Source organism: Cotesia typhae, unplaced genomic scaffold, assembly GCF_013202065.1.
Source record: "Cotesia typhae breed Kobodo isofemale line unplaced genomic scaffold, CoteBio_Ctyphae contig_4, whole genome shotgun sequence".
In the NCBI taxonomy this organism is placed as follows: domain Eukaryota; kingdom Metazoa; phylum Arthropoda; class Insecta; order Hymenoptera; family Braconidae; genus Cotesia; species Cotesia typhae.
Genome location: NW_027423748.1, coordinates 8026664 through 8043739, shown reverse-complemented (window position 1 = coordinate 8043739; position 17076 = coordinate 8026664). Strand labels below are relative to the sequence as shown.

Sequence of the window (17076 nt, the reverse complement as noted above, 5' to 3'; positions counted from 1 at the left end):
ATCATTATTATTATTATTATTATTATTATTATAATAACTCTGAAAAGAAAACAGAGTAAATATCAATATAAATATATAAACATAAAAAAAGTGAAACAAACAGAGTAGTATCGTTGTTTTTTAAAAAAAGCGTGTATAATTTTATTTAAAAATCCTTTGTATTGTCTTCAGAGGAACTCTTTATGGCCGTTTAATTATTTCTAATCCAGTGAATTTCATCGCGCATTAAGTCCTCCGTCAACCCGGATATTTTCGGATGTAGAGGGTACAGCAGAGCACTCAGCTCGACTCTTTTCCTTACCCTTTTTTAAGGAGAGTTAAAAATGCCTGAAGAGGGTTTTAACGCTGGAGGGTCACAAATGAGCTTGTTATTTTGTTTTTTCATCCATTTATTTATTTTTATTCCATTTCTATTCAAAATGTCAGCTTGAAATTGTTTATATTTTATTTTATTTGCATCTCCGTAGTTTTATTTTATTTTATTTTATTTCCCTGAGAGAATGTGGAATGTAACGAGATATCGAATCGCATGCGCTGAAATCGTGGAAAGCGAGGGCGTGTTTGTGCGATGGAAGGCGGATGTTCTCTACTTGACTCTACTCACTTTGTGAAGCGGGTAGAAGGAAGAAAGGAGGGATGATTATGGTTGCGAACTTCCCCATTGTGATACGAGGGTTCCTATGTATTTATATGTATGTATTTATGTATGTAGAGTACTTACGGGCTGTAAACTCTGTTAGATAGCGATAGCAGGGATTTAGATCTATAGATTGTGTTACATAATATGTATGTGTGATCGTGAAATGGAGGCGAGCTAGTGGTAGTCGGCGGTGGTGAGAAATTTGTTAGATGAATGACTAGAAGCACGCGAGGATCGATAATCAAAATCGACTGATAGCTGCTTAGTTCTATGTATTATGCATATATATATATATATATATATGTATGCCGGGTTTTACTCCTTTTCTCCCGGCGTCTCTCTTTGCACCCTTGATTGCGACCCCACCCATTTGTACTTGTCGTGACAGTACCGTAGCTAAATAAATCGTAACCTTGTAGAACATTTTTGCAATGCAAAAAATAGTTTTTTGGTTTAGAGAAAAATTTGCGAATCTAAAAAATTATTTTGAAGAGTTTTTACTGTCGTGAAAATTCTTGAGGCACACAGTAATAAATTTTGAGTTATTGCGTTAATAAATTTTGTGTTAAAAATTTTTATGTTAAGTATTTAACATTTTTTTGTATTGATTTAAATGGATAAATGTTAAATTTACACTTAAAAGTGTTAAAGTGGTGCAAAATAATTTTTTAAAGGGATAATTCAGAAAAAAAAATTTTTTTGAATCAAATACATACACAGTAAAAAATTATGCGTCAAAAAATTTTGTGTTAAATATTTAACACTTTTATGTGTTAATTTAACACAATAAATTTAAAATTTTCACATAAAAGTGTTAAATATTGAACAAAAAAATTTTTAACACAAAATTTTTTACTGCGTAATTTTGAAGAACTTAATTTTCTTGATTTGAGTAGAAAAATTTTTGAACAAATAAATTTTTCTTAATTTAAGGAAATATTTCTTTATTCAAGAATTTTTCGTCTTGATCCGAGACAATAAAACTCTTCAAAATTGTTTTATTGGTTTAAGAATTTTTCTCTTGATTCAAGTTAATTTTTTTTCTATTTTTAAATTTACCAAGCATTAAATTTATTTTCCAAATAATAAAACAACATAAAAAGACAATAAAAAAAAAAAGAATAACATCTTACTGTTGACAATAAACGTAACTTATGTCATCAATTAACGAACGATTATTCGTATCAATTACAACATTTTTATAGCTCAGTCATTTTACAACCTTACTGTTGATCATGGACTGTAGTCATAAGTTATAAGTTACAACTCAATTGGGTTACTCTCGTAAATTAATTGTAATAAGAAAGATAACAAAGTTTCCGAATGGCCATCTATCACCCTACTACTTAGCCGCTGCCCAAACACCATAAAATGCAGAAGATCTGAAAGATATATAATATTGTAAAGGAAACTCAGTCTTGGGTTTAATAGAAGCTATCACGTCTTATCGTTGTCGGCAGCTTAGAGTCAACTACCAGTTAATAGAATCTCGTGGAAATCTGCCAAAATACTTCAGCATAATTTTATTCTGCATATTATAATATATAAACTTTAGTTTTATTGACGATAAAACTCAGACTATAGTTACACTTACTCGTCATTTTATTGAACATGATAATTTTAGGGTTTGTTAGGGAATCAAAAATATTTATCAAAAAATTTTTATCGCGTTATTTAAAAAATTATGTTCTCGTTAAAAGTTTATTGTCCATATGGCAACGTTAATTTTATCGAAAATTTTCATTAAAAACGATTTAAAATTTACCCTAAGCGTAAAAAGGTTTGAGATTTTTCATAAAAATCCGTAGAGGCTTTAGGATTGTTTAATAATTTGAAAATATTCGGGAATATAACATTTGAAAGGTAGGTCGATGAAGAAACGATGGAGGAAAATTTTGAATAAAAAATTATTTTAATTTTTAATTTTTTGTATTTTTCATCAAAATTATAAAAGTAAAATTTTAATTATTTTTACTACAAAATTTAAATCAATTTACTCTATGAAGATAGGCACAAAAATAAAAATAATTTCAAGTGTAAAATTTGAGATTTGATTAAAAAAAACTCAAAATATGTTATAGTTCAAAAATATTTTTTTCATCAAAAAAAAAAAAAAAAGGAAAATTACTAATAAAAAATTTTGAACTAAAAAAAAAATAATTTTGAAGAGTTTAATGGTCTTGAATCAATTGCAAACATTTTTGAATTGAAATTTTTTTTTTATTTAACTAAAATTCAAAATATAACTAAATATCAAAATTTTGGCCAAAATATCGGATGTAAAAAAATCACAAGAAACTTTTTTTATAAAGAATAAAATTTGCTAAAAAATATTTTTAACAATTTTAACATATCTTTAACTCTTTATCTATAATTCAAGAATTTTTTATATTGATTCAAAACGAAAAAATTCTTTAATACAATTTTTTTGATTCAAGAATTTTTTTCTATAATCAAGATAATTTTTTATCAATATAAATTAAAAAATAAAAATTTACATCTTCACTTATCCCAATAAAATTTTTCCTATAATCAAAAGCAATGAACGTAAAATGAAATTACGTGAGCATTTCAATCAATTAATGAAGCAAAATACCTTGATCCTTGATCACCCTTTTAAAAAATCTTAACATAAAAGCAAAGTTAGTAATTGAATATCCGACGAATGTAATTATCCAACCCGATGTAACAGACTAAAAAACTCCCAAAATTTATCTTTACTTCAAGCCCTAATAATTAAATAAAAATGAGACAACAAACAACGATTTAAATCTAAAAAGATTTAAAGTAAAAGATAGCGATATCACGCTTACTGAAATTTTTAAAAGCGTAATATTAGTCCCGCATGTTCATCATGCAGGCAGCTGTTATATAAAAGACGATCATTTATCAGTTGCACTCTCGACTCAGTGTTCAGTTGTGTAGATGTAGTAAAAGGGTAAAAGGTCGGGGATGGAGATAATGTTAGAAAGCGATTATCCGTACGTGGCTTGCAGAGAACCTGACCTTACCCAGTCCAGTTAGTCTCCTCCTCTACTCTCGATTATCCCTCTTGCTCCCTTTTACACATAACACCAGGAGTAGAAAAGGGAAGTAAAGTAGCGGCTGCCAGACGGAGATAAAAGACAGACAGGATAAACACCCTTGGAGATTTGCTCAAAAAACTCACCTCTATTCGATCTATTCCTTGCTCGTGTGTGCACGTCACTGCACCCTTGTCTTTTTCTGGGCGCTGGCACGCTCAAGATAAAAAAAAACGTACTTATATTTATTTTATTTTTTTACTCATTACTCCTTGGGCTGTCTCGAATAAGAACGCTTGACGGTATCACAGTTCCATCTAAAACGCAAATGACATTTTACGACTTACACGTACGGTATGTCGTTATGCTCTCCAAACAAATTGTTATCGCTGAATCGATTTTTGTTTATTTTCTACCTGCATAATATTTCTTTTATTATCTAGGGGTTCGTTATCGAGATATATCATCTTCCGATGAAATTACTCTTTATTTTCCTTTCACATTTCATATAATCCGCTTATGTTGTAGTATAAATAATATTTGTGTAATGGATGCTTTTTATTCTTTTCTACGAACGGTGGGTAGTAAAAAAGGTATTACTCTTTTCACACCCTTTTTTTTTAGATAAAGATATATATATATATATATATATATATATATATATATATATATATATATTTTTTTTAATTAGTCATAACTCATTATGTTATTAAAAAATTTACAAGTGCGAAAAATTTATTCCCAGAAGTGCAAATAAATTATTTTATAGTTTTATGGAGAAATCTGTAATATTAAGAGAACTATTAACATTTTTAAAGATATAAGCTCATCCCGACATTACACTCATCGAGACCTTTCATTTGAATACCCACATCAATTTTTCATATATTTTATATATTTATATATATTATATATATGTATATATCAAAAATATATCAAAAATGCATGTGGGTACTCAAATGAAAGCTCTTGATGAGTGTAAGGGATGAGCGCAAGTATTTAATTTGTCAGTTTTATTATTAATAAATCCTCTGGGTAAAAAATAATTTCAAATTTTATAGTTGTAATTTCCGGGTGATTAGTCTCAGTTTCATTAATCGATTAAGCTGAATTATTAATCCACTTTTACTGAATACTTGTTTGACCGAATTGCAGCCGATCAATTATACAATAAATTACTGTCAGAATTTTCCTTCTTTGCACAGAACTTTGTAATGCAAGCTATGAATTATTAACAATATTATACAATATATTTCAAATTTATACTAAAATCCATCCCTCAATTATTCTCGAACTTTATTCCACGTAAAACTTTTATAATTCCATTATCCCAACAAAAATTCTAAAGCCCTCGTTATTATTTTTCTTACTCGTCAGTTTCTTAAAAAAAAAAAAAAAAAAAAATTCTCCCTAGAGACGTCAATTGTCCCAGACTCAGAAAGGCTCGCAGAAAAAGTTTCCCCAATTAGGTAACAGCCTTTTGAAAATGATAGCTGATCAAGCTGAAATAATTTCACTTTATATACTTAAAAAAAAAAAAATTGCGTTTTTTAGCATTTTTAGCATTTTTTCAAGCAATTCATGTGTCAAAAAATGTATTTTGTTTATTCTCTTAATAATATAGATTATTGATTTAAATTTAATATAAATTAAAATTTTTCAAAAATATTTTTCTTATTTTTTTGTCATCAAACTTCAAAAATAAGTATTAAGTAATAAAATTCAAATTAAATTTCTTGTTTTTTAAAATTATTAATTTTGACATCAATTAAAACATTTTAAAAAAGGTTTTTTAAATTTACTGATTTTTTTTTGTCACCAAATTTATAGAAAAATTAATAAATTTCCCCCTGAAAAATCCAATTGTTATAAAAAAAATTTTTTTTTTCAAAATTCTAACTAAATTTCGTTATTTAAAAAAAAAAAAACAAATTCAAACTATAAAAAAAAATTTTCCAAATTTACTAATATTTTTTTTATCATCCATAAAAATAAAAAAAAAACCCAATAATCTACAGATGAGAATTCATCCAAAAAAATCAAGAACGACAGTATAAAATCCCGCGAATTTTCACACGACCTCACCTCAAAACTTTGTTTTTTTTAGGGGCCGCGCCTGCGTGAAAATTTCCTCCATCCTCAGTTTCCTGATATTCTCCGAGAGAGTACACTCTGTCTATCTATGTATATAGAAGTTGCTTAACCACCCCTCATCCGAATCCCATGCCCATTCCACCCCCTACCACCTACGCGTGCGCAGATCTTGAGCCTTCCCCACCCCTCCTTCCACCCCCAGCAGAGAAGACACACAATAATTGACAGTCAAATCTACACACATATACATATAATAAATATGACAGAAGAGAAGAGATGCAGCACTACCACTAATATTACGAATGTAAGTGGACGTATTGGACGTATATATGTAGACAGTATAGTAGGTCTCTGGCGGTTCTTTCCGGTGGTTTGTAACCCCTAACGGGACTCCTCGGAGGGTTGAAACTAAAACCCACTCTTCCTTGTATCGCTCGGAACCGGCGCGTTAGCTCGCTCTAGGTGCAGCCGCTGGGTAATGTGCTCCACCCGTCAGTTTAGTTACCGCACCACATAAGGCATTGCGTTGTAGACACCGTTACCCGCAATATTATTATTATACCTTATTACTTATACTTGTATTCATTAATTGGTTAATTCATTCATTCGTTATATATATATATATATATATATATATATATATATATATATATATATATATATATATATATATATTCGTTATCGTACGTTGAGCCCTTCCCGAAGACAGCTGAGACTTAACAACAATCACACCATCAAAAATAATTACTTACACATTATATCAGCCATCACTATCCACAATCACACTTATTTAATTCTCACAATAATTATTTTATATAAATTAAGTCTCTTAATCCCTCTCGCGAGTTCCCTTCCTATCCCACCAATACCAAAGTATCCTTAAAAGTTGTTAAAATTACTTATATTAATTAAACTAAAAATTAATTAATGCAACAGAATTATAATTTCGATTATTTCGATTTGTTCTGTTTTTATTAAACTTTAAATTAAAAATAAGTTTCGGGAGTTATCATTTTGACAAACGGTGCTTATGAGATGAGACTTTTATAAAAAAAAAAAAAAAAAAAACATAAATTAATAATTAAATATCAGTTGTTTTAAAATAATTAAAAATATATATCTAACTACCTACAACTGGAAGATTTCATTGGATTTAATGAATACTTTGTTCATTTTTAATAATTAGTACATACTATTTATTTTTGACGAAACGTTATTATTTAACAATTAATAATATTTATAACCCATCACTGCGTTTTGTTCTGCGCTAGTCAGCATCCTCCAACCACTGATTTTCATCGTTAACCGGTATGTTCATTTATTTCTTTACTTTTTAATTTATGTTCTGTACTGCCTGTCAATATTTTATTATCATTTATTATTATTATTAATTATAATTATTTATTATTATTATTATTATTATTATTATTATTATTATTATTATTATTATTATTATTATTATTATTATTATTTATTGTTATTATACCAATTGCTATTATAAGTTTAGTTCATTAATTTTATTATTAATTAATTATTATTGAAATCCTGTAACCTATTTGGGATAATTTTGAGCTTTAAATTAAAATTTATTTTATATTTTTTTTTCCCTTCATTATTTCTACGGTGCGCTCGCCACATCCAAGTTTTTTTTTTATGGTAATTATTTTATTATTAAAACGGAAGTTTAAGCTGATAATTATTTTTTCGATTTAACGACCCGTAAACCAGCCAGCTGGTTAGTATTTTAATTTTTTATTTAAATAAAAACAATTTTTCGTATTTTTTTTTTTTTTGTGGAATTAAAAATTTTTTTTAAATAAAAAAAAAATATTTTGTTAACTTGGGTGTGGCTTGATTTAGCGCACCGCGACGACGCCGACTCCGACGTCGACGAAGAAGCTTGGGTTATCGACATCGACGAACCCCTAAGAATTAAGCTCTATATTTTTAGAGTGATTATTATTTAATAAAAATAAAAAATTAAAAAATCAAAGGTGAAGATGAAGATGGCGGACATTGCTATGGGAAAATCGATACTTGGAGACGGATACTGTTGTTGCTGTTGTTGTTGTTATTATTATTGCTACTCTGTAAAACATTGTAAGGATAAGAAAGAAAATGGATAATGTAGGAATGAGTTTGAGTTTGAGTTTGAGTATTGAAAGAATAAACGGAAGATGATGTGGAGAAATAATGTTTCGCGACGCATCGGGGTCGGCAACCCCACATTTTCCATTCCCTATTCCCCAAGCATTGTCTCAAGGGACGATGGGTATGGCCACGAGGGTGCGAGATCAAGGGCAGTCCAAATATGAAAGGAGTCCAAAATACTAACGTAAGTAGTTACTCGCATAAGCCCGCTTTGCTTTTTAATCATTTCTACTTAAGTATCTACAAGGAGTATTCTCTTTATTATGCATATTTAAAAAAAAAAAAAAATAATAATAATAATAATAATTTCTAACAAAAATTGTCAAAATAAATTTTGATTGTTATATTTTTTACTTGAGAATTTTTTAATGGTATGAGACCTCATACCGAAAAATATTATGGTGAAAAATAATAATAAAAAATTGAAGATTCTTCAAGAATTAGATCGGATAACAGGCTTAAAATAATACCTATCTATCTCTATTAATAATAATAATAATAATAATAGTAATAATAATAATAATCATTTTGATATTTATTTTTTATAATACTTTATATTTTTAGTTTTTATTGGCTGTCTAGTCTAAGACAATAATTTTGTCCTCGTCTGGGCTATCCGAATTATTTTTTAGTCAAATTTATCTTTAATGACAAATTTAAATATGAATTGACGATAAATTGTTTAAGCCTGGAGGGAAATACAGGCTAACAATATTACGAAAAATTAGAGAAAAAAATTGATGTATTAGACTAGACATCCAATAAAAAATGAAAATATAAAATAATAATAGTGATAATAATTATTATATCAATTAAATTTGATCTGTACTTTAATAAATTAAAATATTTAATGAAACGAACGTTTAATCTATTTTAATATTAATTTATTTAATGATAAAAATTTTTAAGATTTTGAATTAAGAAATTTTTTAAGATTTTTTGCATCAATTGCTCAAAAAATAAACCCAAAAAATGCAAATTATTGATCCGAAAACGCTAGTTCACGGAAAAATGGAAAAATTACATTATGTAATGTAAACGTCGCCCGTCGTAAAAAAAATTGGAAAAATTACAGTTTTAGATTTTAATTTGAATTTAAATTTAAATTTATCTCTACTCAAATTTGTCCATCAATCAAACACTTTTGTTAATTGTCATCATAAAATAGCCTCGGTCAATGGTCATGAAGTCAATTGTACTGTTAATCAATGATAATAAATTTATAAACTTCCAACCGAAAAATTTTTTAATAATTTCTCTAAAATTTTCGTTTCAATTTTAATAAAATTCTCAAAAGAAATCTGCGTAACTTTAAAATAAAAATTGGCATAACAATAATTATAAATAAAAAATTGAGCATGAAGCGTAACGATTTATCGCGTACCGTAGAATACAATGTACGTTATATTGTGTATGAGATTGCATTGTTTTAGGGAGAAAACAACGGGAGCGAGGGAGAGAGATTAAGAAGAATAAGGGGTGAATTTTGTTCTTTATTTCTTAGGCTTTGGGGTCTTTCTTTTTGGCGAGGGTTCGAGAGAGACTATCTATAGTGGTGGTGTGTTGGGGTGAAGGTGGCGGCAGACTCGCTCGTTCAGTATTGATCGGTTTGGGTCCATGTGTCGCGCGTGCGTTTATAGAGGGTGAACCTGCGATGGGGTGAGTTCCGAGTTTGCCAGCAAGCTGTAGAGAGCCAGTCGGGATAGGGTGGCGCATCGTGGATTCAATAAAGATAGAGATAGAGGGTGAGGGTGGGGAGTTATCGAGTGAGATAGTGAGAGTTGAGGTAACTGGGGTTCATATACCCCCGGGTTAGCTCCGAACGTCGACTACAACCGTGGCACATCGACCAATCAATGGAGCCCTTCGGACACTACTCTGTTCGCTTACACTCACTCTCACTGCCAAAAGACGACTTTCTTTTTTTAGTTTCATTATTATTATTCTTATATATGTGTTTATTATGCGCTTGTACTGTCCACTGTGACAAGAATAACGGTGATTCATGTTTTATATTATATTTTTTTTTTGCCGTGTCATAAATTATTGACAAACAATGTTTTGTCGTAATAGACGCGTTATTTATTTAAATTTAATATTCTCTTTTTTTTTTTTCTTATTGAAAATTGATTATTTTTTTAACATACTTTTTTAGTTGAAAATTCCGTTTTTTTATCTAAATAATTTTTAATAAATTATTGCTAGTAATTTTTTTGAAATTTTTAAAGAAAAATTTACTGCCACTTACACAGTAAGAAATTTTGCGTCAAAAAATTTTGTGTTAAAAATTTTTATGTTAAATATTTAACACTTTTTTGTGTTTATTTAACAGAATAAATGTTAAATTTATAAATAAAAGTGTTAAATATTTAACACAAAATTTTTGACAAAATGACACAAAATTTTTTATATTTCATCCTTTCAAACAGTAATGTAAAGAAAATAAAAATGTATTTGTTCAGCGGATGAAAATTTGAACCCAATTTTTCCCAGAAAAATTCTGCCCTTTGATATGAGTACACTTAACTTATTCGAAAAAAAAATAAATATAGAATTGACATATTGAGGGTTTTTGGACTCAACCAGGTATCTCCTTTTAGGGGCGGTAGAAAGTGATTTATTTAAAATTTATGGTCCTTTGAAATCGATATTCCTAAATTATAGGATGGATATTTTGTCAAATAACTATTACCTTCAATGATGAAATTAATTCGTGAGTTAATATTTTTGATGAAATTTGTTAAAATAAATTATATACTGTTGAAAAAAGAAGCAATTTTTAATCAAAAAATTCCAATTGTTTAGACACTTATTTTACTTACATACTAAAAAAATTCGTTTGATATTTCTATTTTTTATACTCCATATATTACATATTCTATTTTACAACTTTTCCCGGCACAAACCATTTCAATTAAATAGAGGCAGAAAGGTTCAGTCTTTCTTATCGATCCGAAGATAAAAATCTTAATTTTACGGCCGGTGTAAAAAATAACATCTTATTTTTACTGCTAAAGTTATAACTCACGTTGCATATGTATAAAATCCACCTTTATATTTTCTTTTAAACCATTTAAGCCCATCTCGTTATTACGTGTGTGCATCTACACATATCTATATGTATATCTCTACCAAAAAAAAAAAAAAAAAAAAAAAAACCGTATATACTTCGCTGGGGAGATAATAGTTTCAAGACCTTAGACCTCCCTCAATACCTTTCTATTCAAAATAAAAGTTAAGATCTTTGCTTGCCATTTCTCTTGACTCGCGCTTAGTGTCAAGCCGTTGAAAAAATATTTACTTTGGAAAGCGCATCTGCTACCAAAATCAAAATCTCTTTAAAAAATCTTTAGCATATTTTATTATTATTATTTTTTTAAATATTGCGCGTTCCCATAGACTGATATATGATAAATGATATTTATTGCATATCACGTTGAGTTTGGGCCAAAAGGGCTTGGGCCCAACATGCCGTTTGAGGTCAATAACACCGTAACACATAATACATAGGATAGGCAGCCAAAGCGATCAAAAACGTTAAAAATCGGTATTGTATACATAAATATAAATATAAATATATGTGCCAACTGGCAGCATTGCATGATACAGTGGGCGTTACGTAGCAGCATATGACGCCAAACTGTATAATGTTAAATGTATAATATATAATATAATATAATACAAGGGGAGACTTTTCATTCTTTTCTTTTCATTCATTTTCTCTTCCTAGCCATTTGGTGTATCTAATATTAGTCCTTGCCTTACCTTAACATACTTTAATATTACAAGAGGTAGAGGTAAAGGTACAAGGTACGTCTGAACCCTCAGCTCTGAGGAAACAGGAAAGGTGCATGGAAAAATAATAAAATTAACGTTTAAATTTCCCGCAGATGCCACCAATTGACATACATTTTTAGCCCCCTGCTATTTGGTCATCATTTTTTTAGTTTTTTTATTGATATTATCAATTTACCGAAGAAGTTTTTTTTTTTTTTTTTTTCCGGAAAAAATTTTGGGTTTTTAATCGGTTTTACTTGCTTAAGGATGTTCTTAGACAAGAAAAAGACACCAATAGGTTATGGATATTGGTTTCTTTCTCACGCACTAGTTCTTCCTCTCTTTACAGACTATTGCTCACTTACTTCCACTCACATAAAATATCGAAAGTCACTAACTTCAAACATTTTTTATAAAAAAATTAATACCACTCGTGTATGTTATTTTTGATTAAAAATACTTTTTATACCTTCAATATTAATATTAATATTATTCATCATAATTTTGGTACACACAAACTGTCATTTCTGACGATTTTTTTGTTTATAAATAAAGAAGAAGCCTAGGGAAGAAAAATATAATAGTCGGAAAATTGACGGATCGATTAACTGCCACTTCAGTAACTATTTTTTGTTTTTGCTCCAATTTAGTCTGTTATTACACCGACTGACGTCTATTAGAGTTGATTGAATTAACGTTTTTATCTTTTCGTAATTTACAATTCGTCAAAAATAATTTTAGTAAAAAATAATAGATTTTTATCAAGGATTTTCTTAGACAATTTTTTTTATGTCGAATTAAAAATTTTTAAAATAAAAAATAAATTTTTTTTTCAACAAGTTAAATAAATAATTTTTCCCTAAAAGACTTAAATAAAATAAAAAGACAATAATTGTCAATATAATTGAGTGTGAATTAGACATTTGAAAGCTTTCAAGCCCGAAGCATTTACGATTAAATTGATCGTACAATAAATAAAGTAGTGACTAAGTAAAATGTGCAATAGCCCATAAAATACAGACGTCTTTTCTAAGCAATTTTAGCCCGACAATTACAATCTAAATCGGACAATATATCAATAGACATAAAGTATGGGAGCGTATAGCACTCTTGCAGTCTACCAGTAGACCTATAGGCTTACTAGCGTCTAGCATGTCCATCTAATCTACTATGAACTATGTATGGATCCAATTCCAATAGCAGAGACTGTAAAGTAAAAATCGTCTGCATAGTTTATTGTATTGGCAGATACAATTGGGTGAGATACACCAATTCGAGCTAATGTAAGTAAAGTAATAAAAGTAAAGAGCTTGGCACACACACTGCATACGTATAAAACATCAAAATTGCCAGCTGTGTTGGTCGCAAAGGAGGGTTGCTCATTTGTCAAGCCCCGTTGGCATCGTCTGCTACTCTTCCCTGTTATGTTTAAGTTACTGCTATGTGTAGTATTGAAGAATCATTCATATTTCTACACTTTGGCCTTTGGGATCCATAACAAGCTTACATACATATATATGTAGCCCAATGGGTGGATCTATGTATGTATATAAGGTCTTAGAGTTGAATTTTATTTCAATTCAGAGATATTTTAGGTACTAACAGCCCACGTATGCCCAATAAGGGGCTAATAATCCCAGACGTCACCATTTGGTTAAGTTCAGCAAATCCTATAACAAACTTTTGTAAACATACGCTAATTACTTTAAATTTATTTCTTTATTTTGTTATACATTTTTTGGGATTTAATTTAATTCTTTTTTATTCAATTATTGATATTTAAATATTTTTTGTTAACACCAAATTATTTAAATAATTTTTAGACGTAAAAAAAGATTATTTGAATAAAAAAAATTAGTGAAAAAAATAATTGTCTATTTTAAATAAAATTTTTGAAGCAAAAAACTTTTGTTCGCTTGAAAAAATTTTATTTCAATTTTTCATATATTTCATAATTGTCAATAATTAAGAAATGACCTTGTATCTTGTGAACTATTGACGTTTTTGAAGATATAAGATCATCCCGAGGTTGTACTCATCGAGACCTTTCATTTGAGTACCCACATCAATTTTTTATATATTTTTATATATGTATATATGAAAAATATATCAAAATGCATGTGGGTACTCAAATGAAAGCTCTTGATGAGTATGACATCGGGATGAGCTTATATTTTTAAAAATGTCAATAGTTAAAAAAGTACAGTGCAATTTCACAAAATTTCAATTTTTTTTTTTTTTTATTAAAAAAAAAAACAAATTTTTTTATTTAATTTTTTAAATGAAAAAAATTAAAAACTAACTTGATTGCAAAGAAAAATTTTGAACTATTAACTCCAAAACACCGCGTAATATTTATGCAGCTTAATTTTTATAGGAAGTAACCCTGACCTTTTTTATATTATGCCACCGACCGGAGTATAAAGAATGAAAACAAAATAAAAAAATTAAAAAATGAAAAAAAATTTATTATAAATAAAAGAGTGTGATTTTCGGGAGATAATAATGATGACAAGAAGAAATTATGTGAGTCTGACGAAACAAACTGAGTAAGACTTGGCCACGGAGCCAATATCACAACAAGCTGTACTGTACCAACTATATATACAAATATATATATATGCGTGTGTGTATATATGTGTATATGTGGTATTACTAAACGCATACGCGCCAATATCGTTTCCAAGAATCACACTTGAATGTATATATAAATATATATACATATATTCTTCTCTATTATACTTGAGAGTGTGAGGAGTAAGTACTGTCTTAGAAATACCGTAAAGTGAAAATAAAAAAAAAGGCGGATTTTGTCAAAATAAAAGAGTTGTCTTGAGTAAATAAGAAACAAAAATGTTTACGCGCACATACTTTCGGAGAACTCCGGAATGGTATGCATTATATATTTTGAATTATTTATTATTATTATTATTATTATTATTATTATTATTATTATTATTATTATCATTGTTATGTATATAATAGAATTATAAATAGAAGGATTACTCTATTTTAGAATAGAGTAGGCTCTGGCTCAAAGAGTCGATGGAATTTTTTTTATTTACGTAAAAACTAAACGTGTTGTGCAAAAGTTATCCCAAGTTAATTTATAAATATATATCGTACTTCTGGTATAAACACTATAAATATACGCGGGTTCGTGCGGTTGCATATGAAAGATAGTTCGGTTTGGTTTTCACTGTTTGGTTCTATACGGCTACTTTATATATAATGTATGAGTATAATTGTCGGTTTAAATAAATCATAGTATTATCAAGTTTGTTAATTTAGATTGTGGAAAATTTTTTTGTTCATTATTAAAATTATTGAAGTAAGAGAATTAAATTTTGTAAAAAAAAATTCTTCAATTTTTGTACAAAATTTTGACTCGAAAATTTTTGGAGAAAACTTTCTTAGCTTGCTCCAAAAATATTTATTTTTAGCATGAAGATAGAAAATTAATGAAAAACATTTTTGGTAAAAAATTAAATTTCTTACAAAAAAAGTCTATCATTCTTTTTTATTTTTGATATTTTATCCATAATTTTGATTTTAACATTTTTGTAGATGACAACTTTTTTAATTTATTGCAAAACATTTTTTAGCATAAAGATAAAAGATACTAAAAAAATTAATGAAGATTTTTTGGATAGAAAATTAAATTATCTTCAGGAAAAATTTCTTATCATTTTTTTGTCTCTAATATTTCGCTTAGAATATTGATTCAAACTTTTGAGCGCAATTTTTCAAATTTATTAGCTTGGTTTCTTTTTTTTTCAATGCAATCTAATAAATTTATCGATTAAGCACATTTTCTTTTGATAAAAGCTCATTAAAAACGTTTTATTAGCAAAAGAAAGCATTTTAATTTTAAAAGGAAATTAAAAGAAAGCGGTAGAGTAAAGTACATAGTACAATGAGCAGAGAATAAAGAATGGGAACACATATAACAAGTATTCTTGTTTCAATAACGGAGAACAAGTATCAGTATACATTATATTATACCGTACATATATAAGTAATGTGTAAAATAAAAGGGAATTTGATACTCGGGCTAAATGTATGGGAAGATTATTTGTACATAGGTGCGACACAGGAAGTTAAGGCCAGTGAACTGTTTAAGACATTATTCCAATACTTTCAATGATTTTCGATTGAAAAAATTTTATTTAGTTCATTTTATCTTTCTGTTAGAGGTTCAGGGGGCTTACGTTAAGCACTGACGCTAATTAGCGCTTATTCGGTGTAATTTGCACGGTTTTTTCTTGCTCCGAAAATTCGCATCTTCATCTGCAATTATTTTGAAATTTTTTCTACTTTTTAGAGAAAGAAATTTTGAAAAATTTTTCTGCTTAAAAATTTAAACAATTTTTTTTTTATTTAAAATAAATAGTTAAAGTTTATAAAAAAATTTTTTTAATTTGACACAAATATTAAAATTCAATTAATTATTCGAATTGCCCGAATTAAATCACTCGTAATTAAAATTACCGGTACGCTGTTTAATTAATTAGAACAAAATTAAAACCTCGCTGTTTAAACAACAAGTATTTACAGATCGATATCTCATCTCTATTTACTACAAGTACTAACTACAAACCCACTTGACATTTAATCTGTTGACCTTTAAAGGCTCTTATCACTCGGTGTTAAAATTTATACAAAAATAAAAATAAAAATTTAATTGTATTTTTTTGTACTCTATTTTCTGTAAAATTCTCTCTGAAAAATTAAATCACAAATCGATCTTGACGCGGACTTGGAGCGTGTGTAGCCTCGCGGCGTCGCGAAATTTCCGACCGCCGTGTCAGGAACCAGGAGCGTGCAGATTCACTCATAACCCGGCGTACCTAATCTCAATCTATAGTAGAATTAATTAATATATTATACATGCGTGTATAAATATCACACATGTTTATTTTTTTTTTTTTATTTTTAAAAAATTCAAACTTTTTATACAAAAAAAAACTTTAGAAATTATTTTTACATTCAATTTATTTTTTTTTTATATTTACTATTTGATAAATAGTTAATTAAAAATTATTTTTTGAATATTTTTGGCAATTAATTTTATCAAAATAATTTTTTATTTATTTTTAATATTTAAAATTCTTTGGTAATTATTTACAAGTGGGGTCAATTGAACATTTTTTTTTAATTGTTCTTTTTTTTATGTAATTTACAAAAGAAATATGCCAAAAACATGAAAGCAAATTTTTTTTCCAACTTTTGAAGGCAAAAAAAAGCTATCAAAATTTTTATGTTTTTCTTTTACGACATTTTTTATCATAAATGCTCCGTAAAAATAAGCTGAATAAAAAAAAATTGGAAAATGTTAATTTTTCACCTAGTTTCAAAACTTTTCTTTTCAATTATTCAATAGAATTAATA

The 17076-nt window shown here is 27.9% G+C and overlaps 1 protein-coding gene across 1 annotated transcript in view; it reads left to right on the top strand.

Moving 5' to 3' along the window:
* The window catches only part of LOC141527235 (ELAV-like protein 1), a 50291-nt gene that overhangs the window by 12562 nt on the left and 20653 nt on the right, over positions 1 to 17076 (top strand). The window lies entirely within an intron of this gene.